General features: G+C 38.4%; 1 protein-coding gene and 1 non-coding gene across 5 annotated transcripts in view; both read right to left on the bottom strand.

The window, feature by feature from the left end:
• The window catches only part of MIER3 (MIER family member 3), a 187,054-nt gene extending 174,641 nt beyond the window's left edge, over positions 1 to 12,413 (bottom strand). For 3 of the 4 annotated variants that reach the window (XR_013337294.1, XM_077772991.1, XM_077772987.1), the window contains exons 1-2: positions 12,178 to 12,413; positions 1,221 to 1,376 (exon numbers count right to left, since the gene is read on the bottom strand). The gene's annotated coding sequence lies outside the window, so the exon portion shown is untranslated. The remainder of the gene's footprint in view (positions 1 to 1,220; positions 1,377 to 12,177) is intronic. The other variant, XM_077772988.1, reaches the window with a different exon arrangement.
• Positions 8,156 to 8,262, bottom strand: LOC144239065 (U6 spliceosomal RNA). Its single transcript, XR_013337301.1, has one exon. It is a non-coding gene; the product is annotated as a U6 spliceosomal RNA (small nuclear RNA).
• Positions 12,414 to 12,471: the final 58 nt, after the last annotated feature.

The raw sequence follows: 12,471 nt of genomic DNA on the forward strand, positions 1-12,471 counted from the left end.
CTACATTTACTCTTTGACTTTTTTCTCACCTTATCTTCACAAACATTTAAACATAACAATCTCCATATCCACTCTTTCTTTTTTTTTTTTTAACTTATTTTNAGGCGCCCCTCCATATCCACTCTTGAATCTGTTCACATCTCTCCCTCCCCACTCATTTACTCACATATTCCTCATGAAATCTAGAGTCCAGTGGGTGAGGCATATATCCAACAAATAACTATATAAATGTTTAATTTATAATTAAATAATTTATCATTTATAATTATGTTCAGTGCTAAGGAGGGAGCAGGGTGTCAGACAAGACTGCCTAAGAAAGTGACACTTAGGCTAAGACTTTAAAGCTTGTAAGAACTGGTGGCTGAAAATGGGGGAGCATATGTGTTCCAGCCAGAAGGAACAGCTTTTATGATGACTCTTCACACAATTGTATGTGTTAGAAATAAAATGGAGGATAATTATGATGTGTAAGAGAAACTGAAAGATGGCTAGGCTGGTCTCAGCCACCATCACCTTTCAATTGGATTACTGCAATAGCTTCTTAGCTTCTTTCTCTTCCTAGAGTTTCATTTTCCTAATGTTTTCAGAGACTAACAAGCAGCCTCCTTGTAAAGCAGGAATCTAATCATGATTCTCTCTTGCTTAATATACATTAGTATCCCCGTATTCAGAGGGGATATGTTCTAACAACCCAGGAGACGCCTCAAACCAGATAGTACCACACTCTGTATGTTTTTTCCTATACATATATATCTAAGATAAAGATTAATTTTTAAGTTTAATTTATAAATTAGTCACAGTAGGAGATTAACAACAATAAATCATAATAAAATAGAGCAATTATAACAATATATTTAGTCCTTGAACAATAGGATTAGGGGTACTGACCATGCAGTCAAAAATTCTCATATAACTTTTCATTCCCCAATATTTAGCTAATAGCTTACTGTTGACCAGAACCTTACTGAAAACATAGTCAATTAACATATACTTTGTATACGTATTACATACTGTATTCTTACAATAAATTAAGCTAGAGAAAAGAAAATGTTAAGAAAATCACAAGGAAAAGAAAATACATTTACAATGCTATATTGTACTTATAAAAAAAACTCACATATAAGTGGACCCAAACATTCAAACCCATGTTTTTCAAGGATCAACTGTATACATAATAAAAGTTATTTGAAAGTTATCTGTCTCAAAATATCTGTACTCACCCTTCTTGTGGTGATGTGAGATGATAAAATGCCTCTGTGAGGAGATGAAATGAGGTGAAGGACACAGGCATTGTGACGTGGAGTTAGGCTACTACTGACCTTCTGATGATATATCAGAGGATCCTCTACTTCCAGATCCTGGTCGACTGTGAGTAACTGAAACCGTGGAAAGCAGAACTATGGATAAAGGGGGACTAACTATAAAAGACTCTCCAAACCCTTCAGGATGAACATGTGATTTCCCTAGCAGAGGGTCAAAGCTCTTTTACTATGGTTTCCTTGTGGTTTTCCAGTCCTCTCTCACGGTTCCCAGCACCCTGTATGGTGGCAGTCGCTTCTCTTTGCATCTTTGTAAATGTCTTGCTCTGGCTTATTTTCATCCTTTTCTCCAGGAATTGTTTTCGACTCATCAGACTTAGGTGTTTTTTTTTCTTTTAAAGTATCTCCACACCCAACATGGTGCTCAAACTCATGACCCCAAGTCCTTGATATCAAAGGTCATATACGCCACTAACTAAGCCACCTAGGCACCCCCACACAGTTTTTGAAGCTTCTTCTTGGAAAGCCATGTCACAGCACTCTATGCATGCCTCTAACAGTACTTGGCACAGTCTTGAAGGTGATTCACTCAAAAAAGAATAACATTGAGTGGTTACTATTACTAGGCTCTGCTCGAGACACTGAAGGAACAGGCAGTGAACAAAATAGATATATCAGCTTCATCTCTCAAGCTGTAAGAATCTGGAGGCCAAATTGTGGTGTTTGTTTTTTTTAAAGTTTATTTATTTATTTTTTTAAGTTTATTTATTTAGTTTTGGCAGGTGAGAGGGGCAGAGAGACAGGGAAAGAGGGAATCTCCTAGTAGGCAGGGCACCCAGCTCAGGGCATGATCTCAAGAACTGTGAGATCATGACCTGAGCCAAAATAAAGAGTCCAAAGCTTAACAGACTGAGCCTCTCAGCCACCCTGGACAGATTGCATCCTTCCTGCATCCTCAATAGATAGCACAACAACAGCATCTAATATAATAAATCTGAACCTGAGCTAGGATTCAAGCCCTGGCCTAACTCCATAGCTCATGGTCTTTCCAGTACTATGTGGAATCAAGATAAATCTGAGTCTATTAAAGTAAAAATAGTAGCAGTATTAAGAAAATGGCAGCATGGATCACAACTAACTGGGACCTGGTTCATCATAAATGGGCTAGTAAATAAAGTTATTTTGCCAAATCTTCCTTAAAACTACCATCCTTGGCTCAATGATTTACCCACTGGCATTTATCATAATTTTTCTACCACTTACTTCTTTTTCCTTTCCAAACACACTCTAAATTCAGATACATTTATTACTATATGGTTTATAGGAGGAAAAAGTAGATGCAAGTTAAAGGTCTTTCCAGAAGGCACTGGTTAAATAAAATAAGGTGAATTCTTTCAATGAATTATTACATAATTCTCAAAAATAATAAGTATCAAACATACTGACATGGAAAGATGTCCGTATATTATTAAGTTGAAAAAATAAATTACAGAATAGTATATATAAATCAATTTTATTAAGATATATGTTTTTATGACATGTATAGAAAAAAATCTAAAAGGATGGGATGCCTGGGTAGCTCAGTCAGTTAAATGTCTAACTTCTGCTCAGGTCATGATCTTATGGTTTGTGAGTTTGAGCCCTGCATGGAGCTCTGGGTTGAGAGTCCAGACCCTGAAGCCTGCTTTGAGTTCTGTGTGTCCCTCTCTCTCTGTCCCTCCCCTACTCATGCTCTGTCTCTCTCAAAAATGAATAAACATTAAAAAAAAAAGAAAAAATATAGAAGGATCACAAGAAACTTCACAAAAGTTTCACTCCAGAGGTATACTAGGATTTTACTTCTAATTTATATAGTTTTGTATTATTTGAATTTTCTATAACAAGCTTATATTTTCATAATTAAAAGGAAGACAAAGGTTAAAGTATAATCAAATATGCCTTCATTATATAAACCATTACCACTTTATTTAGTATTATTAAAAAGATTTTTTTAATGTATTTATATTTTGGAGATAGAGAGATGGAGAGAAAGAGGCAAAATGTGAGTGGGGGAAGGGCAGAGAGTGAGGGAGACAGAATTCTAAGCAGGTTCTAGGCTCTGAGCTGTCAGCACAGAGCCCAGCTCAGTGCTCAAACTCACGGACCGTAAGATTATGACCTGAGCTGAAGTCGCACGTTTAAACTACTGAGCCATCCAGGTGCCCCTATTATTATTATTTTTAATGTTTATTTATTTTTGAGAGATAGAGCATGAACCAGGGAGGGGCAGAGAAAGAGGGGGACAGAGGATCCAAAGTGGGCTGACAGCAGTGAGCCTGATGTGGCTCCACGAACCATGAGATTACAACCTGTGCTGAAGTAGGATGCTCAACTGACAGCCACCCAGGAGCTCCACCACTTTACTTCCTATGAATTTTAATAAAAGCCAGTTAGTGTGAACACAGTTTTTGGTCTCAGTAAAGTTGAAGAGATTTATGATTACTCTAATCCTGAAATTTAAAGGCTTACTAAGGTATCAGAACAAGAACTTTTCAGATTTTACTTCCATATATGATATACTTTGATTGGCTTTTGATTGTGTCATTTAGCTTTTGTCTTTATATGCTAATTAGGTAATCAGACTCAGTGTAATAGGAGTACTTAATGCATTTAAGTAAAATGGCTTGGAAGGGCTGCTACTCAGTTGCACTTGAGAAGCTACTGACTGATTCAATAAAGTTTCTAATTCAATAAAGTTTCTGATGTACATGATGCATTTCCTTTCATAAAATGGGTGTTCAGAGTCAAAAGGGGAGGATACTACCCAAAAATGAACTTGGAAACCTAACAGGATAAATACTAGGGAAATCTGACCATGCAGAATATTCCAAAGCAGTATCCCACATGTTTATTGTACCTAGAATTGAGAGGTAGCAAAGTAAACCAGTCTGGATTCAGTTTCTCCTCAGATTGCACAATTCATGACAAGGTGGGGCGATAGGGGCAATTACACCTCCAGGGTTTGTTGTATTCCATTTCCAGAGATGATGAAGGATACAACATATTGAAATAGATATAGGTGTTTTTCACCTTATCTACAACCATTTACATGCTTATATTCCAGCTGTAGGTTTAAAAGTGTGAAAGCTGTGTAAGAGGAGACTGTGTTTTGGAAGTGACATATTAGGAGAGAACATTTTACAATTTTTGTGAAAAATTTGTGCTCATGCTAACGGTGTTCCTCCATACCTCCTGGTACAGAGGGAGGAGCACAGACGTGGACGTGCCAGTTAGGGAAACTGGGCCAACCATAAATGAAGCCTGGAGGAGTATTTGTCAACCTATGTATCTGCTTTGTTTAAGAAGTAAGTATCAAATTTCCAGGGTTAGTCCTATGTGAAATTTAAATGTTTTTTTAATGTTTATTTTTTTAATTTCTGAGAGAGAGAGAGAGAGAGAGAGAGCTCATGAATAGGGGAGGGTCAGAGAGAGAGGGAGACACAGAATCTGAAACAGGCCCCAGGCTCTGAGCTGGGTGTCAGCACAGAGCCCGACCCGGGGCTCTTAAACCCAAGAACCGTGAGATCATGACCTGAGCCAAAGTCGGGACGCTTAACTGACTGAGCCACCCATGTGCCCCAGTCCTATGTGAAATTTAAAAAACTCATCAAAAGGGAGAAAATCTTGAATTTAAATTTATAATCACAGATGAAACCTTAATAGAATCAGGAGTATTTTCTGATGGTAAGAAGATCACAAAAGTTGCTCAAAAATAGTAATCATCCTCATTGCATTAAAAACAAAGAGATCATAGAACTAGTATCAAATGTTTTAAATTAGGAAATAAAAATCTTACATTAGTCTTTAAAATGGAACAGAGACAAAATGAAGACTTTTTAAAATATGGGGAATTTTATAACATACAAAATAATAAATTGATACAAAACTGTATATATGGGGTGCCAGGCTGACTCAATTAAGTGTCCGGCTCTTGATATTGACTCAGATTGTGATCTCATGGTGGTGAGATGGAGCCCCGTGCTTCAGGCTCTGTGCAGGGTGTGGAGCCTGTTTGGAATTCTCTCCCCCTCTCTCTGCCCCTCCCCCACCAGCTCTCTCTTTCAAAAAAAATAAACATTTTAAAAAGTATATATACTATGACACAAAGATACAACATGTAAAGAACAAATACTTGATAGAAATGGCATTACTTTTTAAGGGTCATTATTTCTGGGGGATGGATTATAGGTAATTTTCATTTGTTTATACTCTTCCTTATCTGTCAAGCTTTCAACAACATATTCTATTTCTATACTTCAAAAACTAAAATGAATTAACACCAAATTTATTGTTCCAATTTATCATTAGGTGTTATCATAATTAAGGATGGGATCTTTTAAAAATTAAAATTATACTGAATCATTTTTCATTTGTTAACTTTTTTATTTAAAAAATTTTATTTCTTATAGAGCAGGGTTGTTTCTGTAACATTCCTCTTAAAAATGTTTTTATGTTTTGGGGAGGGGTGCTTGTCTGGCTCAGTCAGAAGAGCATCCAACTCTTGGGGTGCCTGGCTTCCAACTTCAGTTCAGGTCATAATCTCATGGCTCATGAGTTTGAGCTCCATGTTGGGCTCTGTGCTGACAATGAAGAGCCTGCTTGGGATTCTCTCTTTCCCTCTCTCTTTGCTTTGCCCCTCCCCTACTCATGCTCTCTCTGTCTCAAAAAACAACAGAAAAAAGAAGACCATGCAACTCTTGATCTTGGGGTCATGAGTTCAAGCCCCATGTAGGATGTAGAAATTAAATAAATAAATAATAAAATTTAAAAAACAATTTAGAAAATGTTTTTATTTTCATTAACCAGTCCTTCCTTCATCAAGGTAGTATTTATGGATAACTTACCCTGTGCCTAGTTTTGTGCCAGGTGTTGGAGACACAGCAGGAAACAAAACAGGCATGGGTTCTTGCCTTATGAAACCCAGTGAGAAGAGGGACCCATTAAACACATCAGTACAAAACTGTGAAACATGCTAGGCAGAAAGAGGAGCATGCAAATTTTTTTTTTTTTTTTTAATGATACCAAAGAGAAAACCTTTGTTGAGTTTCTGATTTTTTCCAAGTTAGGTAGTTGAGCCTCAACTCAGACTGTCTGTGAATCACAAGAGTGCAATAGCCAGACCACAATCTGTAGTCAACAGAAAATAAGAGAGGACCTCTGCACCTAGGCGGTGACCTCAAACAGGTCAGGCTGTGCGGATGCATGGGAACAGAAGCTGAGTAGGGTATGGATGCTTCAGTCATCTGTCCTGCCAGTTATATTTATTGAAGACCTTTTACGGGTTGAGCATTGTTTTAGGGACAGCGAATGAATGGAATAATGTCCCTGACCAGGGTCTCACCATCTAGAAAGGGGGATGCACAGGAGAACAAATAGTGATACAAGTGAGTGTAAATTCATGTGTGAGCCCCGAGAAGGAAGTTCTGAGTTTTACCTGATTGTGGTTTATCTGAGTGTTATTTGAACAGGGGTTCCAGGCATAAATCATAAGAATTTGCAAAGAGAGAGTGGGGAGGAGGAGAGAGGCAATACAGTTAAAGGGAATAATATTTTCATAGAATGTTCAAGAACATGGGAAATTCTGAGTACTGCAGTTAGTATGGGGCTAAAACAAAGACTAAAGGTGGGGAAGTGGTACATTGAACAAATATTGGAGACTTTACATTGGGGCTGAAACTTTGCTAGTAGCTATGAATAAAGAAGGAAAAGATACAGTTTCTGCTTCCAGGATGTTTTGAGTTCAGTGATAGAAATAGGTAAGAAAACTGGAAATTACAATCTAGTATAATAAGTGTAGGAGAAATGTTAAGGAAGTTCCTGGACACCTTTTAAGGCTCAAGGTAGAAGCAGGAATGGATAGATAATTAATCAAAGAAGTAATCACAGCACTGTACAATGGGAACACAGGAAAGGAACACTGGATATAGTTTTGAAGGATTCAAGGTTTCCTACACAAATATTTCATTATGTTTCTCAATGGTTGCACATCATTGGGTGATTTTTTTTTAATGAACTTTATTTTAGAGAGTGAGAGAGAGAAAGTGAGTTGGGAAGAGGGGCAGAGGGAGAGAGAGAATCTTAAGCAGGTTTCATGTTCAACTCATTCAGGGCTCTATCTCACTACCCTAGCTAAAATCAAGAGTCTGACACTCCACTGACTGAGCCACCCCAGTGCCCCAAGTAATTAAGTTTTAAACATTAAGCTATTATAAAATAGTATATTCAAAGAGTATAGCAATGGATAAAATAAAGAATACTGATTTAATGAACATTAAAGAATTATTCTTTAGGTATCAGAATGACGAAGCTAGTTTTATCTCTTAACAAAACATACTGAACATCTCTCTGTGTCAGTGTGTATCGGTCTACCTTATTCTTTTCTAAGAGCTGTGTTCTGTTGTATGAATGTACCTTACTTTTTTAAGAGACAGCAAGAGAATCTTTTTTTTTTTAATATTTATTCATTCTTGAGAGAGACAGAGAATGAACAAGGGAGGGGCACAGAGAGGGAGACATAGAATCCTAAGCAGGCTCCAGGCTCTGAGCTGTCAGCATGGAGCCCAACTTGGGGCTCAACTCACACCATGAGATCATTACCTGACTTGAAGTCAGATGTTTAACCAACTAAGCCACCAGGCAACGAAAGAAACCCAACGAAAGAAAAAATCTTAACCAGACTCTATGCCTGAGGTGGGGCTTATCTCATGAATGACCAGGAGATCATGACCTGAGCTGAAATCAGGAGTCAGATACTTAACCAATTGAGCTATCCAGACATCCTTGTACCTTAGTTTTTTTTTCTTTCATAGTTTATTGTCAAGTTGGTTTCCATATAACACCCAGTGCTCATCCCAACAAAAATTATGGAATGCTTCACGAATTTGCGTGTTATCCTCATGCAGGGGCCATGTTAATCCTGTCTGTATTGCTCCAATTTTAGTATATGTGCTGCCAAAGCGAGCCCTGTACCTTAGTTTTTTAACTAATATTCTGTTGGTAGATATTAGGTTTCCTAGTTTTCTCTGTTATACATAAGTTGAAAATGAATACCTTTGTTTATACATTATTGTATATTTGGGCTAACATTATTTTGGAGCAAATTATTTAATCTCTTTGTGGTTGATATCTATAATATCATTGAATTATTAAACTAATTTACTTAAACTTTCTTGCATAGAGCTAAAGAAATGTTCTCCTGAACTACTATAATGTTATATTTATTAATAAACTAATTATGTGATTAATCCTTTCTTTAGATTTCAGTAAATGATAAATAAAATAATGGAAAACATGCTGGTTGAAGACAGGTTCTTGTACTTAATTGTTGAATTTGCTTTAAAAAAATGACTAGAAAAGTAACATAGCTTCTGCTCAAGTCTAAAGAATAAAGATCCTCTATTATTCTGCCACCTAGAACTAAGCACAGTCAACACTTTTGTAATGTTCAGTCAGATTTCCTCATTTGATACATACTGTATTTGACCAAAAAATGGGACATTAGGTAGTTTTATAAACTACCTTTTCTTTCTTTCTTTCTCTTTCTTTCTTTCTTTCTTTCTGCATTACTACCTTTGATTTTTGTTATTGATATGCTGTGAGTAAAAATTTTTTTGCATGGTAGACTGTGAAATTTATTTCATATGACCATTAAAAAATGTTTATTTATTTATTTTGGGAAAGAAGGGACAGAAGGAGAAAGAGAATCCCAAGCAGGCTCCACCCTCAACTCTGAGCCCAGCTGGGGGCTTGATCTCACCACCATGAGATCATGACCTGAGCTGATATCAAGAGTCAGATGCTTAAGCTACTCAGACACCCAGGCATCCCCCTCCTTTTTTTTTCCCCCACAAAGAAGCACATCATCATGTTTGCCTGCTCTACTGACTGAGCCATTCAGGTGGCCCTACATTATCCTTTTTAATGCCTTCGTATTCTATATATGGTTGTGTGTACCATAGCTTATTTACTCAGCCTCTTCACTTATAGGAATTTAGATTGTTTCCAATTTTTTTGTAGTTATAAGCAATCTATCACTGAATATCTTTACAAATTGTTGGATACCTTTCCCATTATATTAAAATTGATTCTAAGATGTAGAATAGCTGGGTAAAGTGTATCTCTTCTTAAAAATTTTTTAATGCTTAATCAACTGACAAATGGATCAAGAAGATGTAGTTTATATATACAATGGAATACTATATTGCAATGAGAAAAAATGAAATCTGGCCATTTGTAGCAACGTGGATGGAACTCAAGGGTATTATGCTAAGTGAAATAAATCAGGCAGAGAAGGACAGATACCATGTTTTTACTCATATGTGGAACAGGAGAAACTTAACAGAGGGCCATAGGGGAGGGGAAGGGGAAAAAATAGTTAAGGAGAGGGAGGGAGGCAAAACATAAGAGACTCTTAAATATTGAGAACAAACTGAGAGTTGATCGGGGTGTGGGGAAGAGGGGACCATGGTCAATGGGCATGGAGGAGAGCACTTGTTTGGATGAGCATTGGGTGTTATATGGAAACCAACTTGACAATAAAGTGTAATTAAAAAATTGGAAAAAAATTGTTAATGTTTATTCATTTGTGTGTGTGTGTGTGTGTGAGAGAGAGAGAGAGAAAGAGAGAGAGAAAGAGAGAGAGCAAAAGCTGGGGAGAGGCAGAGAGAGAGACACACACAGAATCTGAAGCAGGCTCCAGGCTCTTAGCTGTCAGCACAGGGCAAAGTGTATCTTAAAAATAATTTATTTTGGGTGGGGGCGCCTGGGTGGCTCAGTAGGTTGAGCATTCAACTTCAGCTCAGTGCATGATCTCAGACTGTTAGTTCCAGCCCTGAGTTTATGAGTTGGGGCCCCGTGTTGGGCTCTGCGCTGACAGCTCAGAGCCTGGAGCCTGCTTCAGCTTCTGTGTCTCTCTCTCTCTCTGCCCCTTCCCCACTCATGCTTTGTGTATGTCTCTTTCTCTCTCAGAAATAAACATTAAAAAAAATATTTTTAAATGAAAGCCAAACTATCTTCCAGAAATACTGTATTGATTTTGATTCTTGATATGGTTAATGCAATTATGGTTATCTATTCCTTATACTCTTATCTAGGTTTTATTCTTTTAAAATCATTGCCAATCTAACAGGTGAATAGTAGCTCACTGTTAGTTTTGTTTTCATTTTTTAAAATGATTTCTAGTGAGGTAGGGTATCTTTTCTTTAAGAAACAATTTTTTTAACATTTATTTTTGAGAGAGAGAGTGAAAAAGAAAGAGAGTGCGAGTGGAGGAGGTGCAGAAAAAGGGAAACACAGAATCCCAAGCAGGCTCCAGGCTCTGAGCTGCAAACTTTAAAAAAAAAAAATTTTTTTTTAATGTTTTTATTTCAGAGAGAGAGAGAGAGAGAGAGAGAGAGAGAGAGAGACAGCGTGCGTAGGGGAGGGTCAGAGAGAGAGGGAGACACAGAACCTGAAGCAGGCTGCAGGCTCTGAGCTAGCTGTCAGCACAGAGCCAGACGTGGGGCTCCAACCCACCAACCCGGGGATCATGACCTGAGCGAAGTCAAACGCTTAACTGACTGAGCCACCCAGGCGCCCCTAAACTTTTCTTAAAATATCTGATACATTACTAGCTTGTTTTGTCCTTTGCCTTTCTAAGAGTTAGTATAGTTTTCTTTCAGGATTGGTAACAGCTTTTGATATGTAAATATAACTATCAGATATTAAGGATAGTGACTGTGAATGTACAATTAAATATTAAAGCAGTTTGTCGTAAATGTCACAATTTTTTCTCCATTTTTCAGCTTTATGTCTTTGTGCCACAGGACAGGCAATTTGTGGGTGTTCTTTTAACAATTTTTTTCTGTCTCTGTTTTTTAGTTTGTTTTGAGAGAGAGAGAGAGAGAGAGAGGGAGGGAGGGAAGGAAGGAGGGAGAGGATATCCCAATCGGGCTCCACGCTCAGTATGATGCCCCACTAGTGGCTGGAACTCACAGACCGTGAGATCACGGCCTGAACGGAACTCAAGAGCCCATACTTAACGACTAAGCCACTCAGGTGCCCCGCTTTTGTTTCTTGAATTGACATTATGCTGAGAAACAGAACCAGGTCCGTCTTTGTACTTAAATTACTTCTACTGAAGCAGTGTGGGGTCGTGTAAAGAATGCGGATTAAGACTTTGGCAAATTTAAGATGTACAGCCAAGCTGGTGGTGCTCAGCTTCCAAATAACTCATTACTTAACCTGAACCAGTTTTCCTCAACTGCAAAACGTGGCAAATAACACCCATAACGTAATTTGGTATAAAGACAAAGTGCCTGGCACAGGTAAGGCATCCAGCATTTGTTAATGGTGTTTTCTTCGCTCTCGGCGAGTTATTAATTGCCGAAAGGGCCTATTTCCCCGATATAGACTAAAAGGTGGAGAGATATAATTTTTGTTAAGTTTACATTCAAACATTGTTTCAGGAAGCTTTTAGAAGCAGTCCATTAAACTACAAATCCCATAATGCATATAAAAGGACCATACAGTTTCTGTGTACGTAGGCTTTGTGGCTTGGGGGAGGGCGGAGAGCCAGAGACTTTTTATTTACCGGATTTTCTCTGGTTGAGACACCTCCCCCAACATTTTCCCTTAAGCACATGTGATTACTTTTAGTCTTCTTACAAAGCTAACCTCACAGGTTTCAAAGTAAGCCTCCTGTTACAAAGCGAGAAAGCATCGCAATTAGATAACTGTGAATACCATCAAATTCATTTAAAAAATTGTGTTGGGGTGTGTCGGCCGTAGACAGTGTTGAAATAACTCTCACCTCATGTAGGTTTAGCAGAAAGAAAAGTGATTGGCCAGATTACATCTAGTAGCCATTTTTACCCTTCGAGAATCTGAGCTTAGTACCCACCGAGTTAGTCCTTTCTTCAGCCACTGGACTCCTGAACAAATGTTTATGTCTGACACACTCCTATTTGCATACCATGATGGATCCATTGCTTCAGGGCGCCCAATTAGCCCTGTGCCTGCACCGCCAGCGTTCCGCCCGCGTAGGACTGTGTACAGGCGATCATGTGATCTCCCTTCCGCCCAGGCCCGAGCGCGGTACCCGGCGAGGGGCGCGCGCCGCGGCTCCTCCGAGCGTCTAGCCCGGGAAGACGCCGTTGCGCGCGCCACGCCAGCTCGCGCGGCCGCTTCCCGGTTC

Source organism: Crocuta crocuta, unplaced genomic scaffold (assembly GCF_008692635.1).
Source record: "Crocuta crocuta isolate KB4526 unplaced genomic scaffold, BGI_CrCroc_1.0 scaffold107, whole genome shotgun sequence".
In the NCBI taxonomy this organism is placed as follows: Eukaryota; Metazoa; Chordata; class Mammalia; order Carnivora; family Hyaenidae; genus Crocuta; species Crocuta crocuta.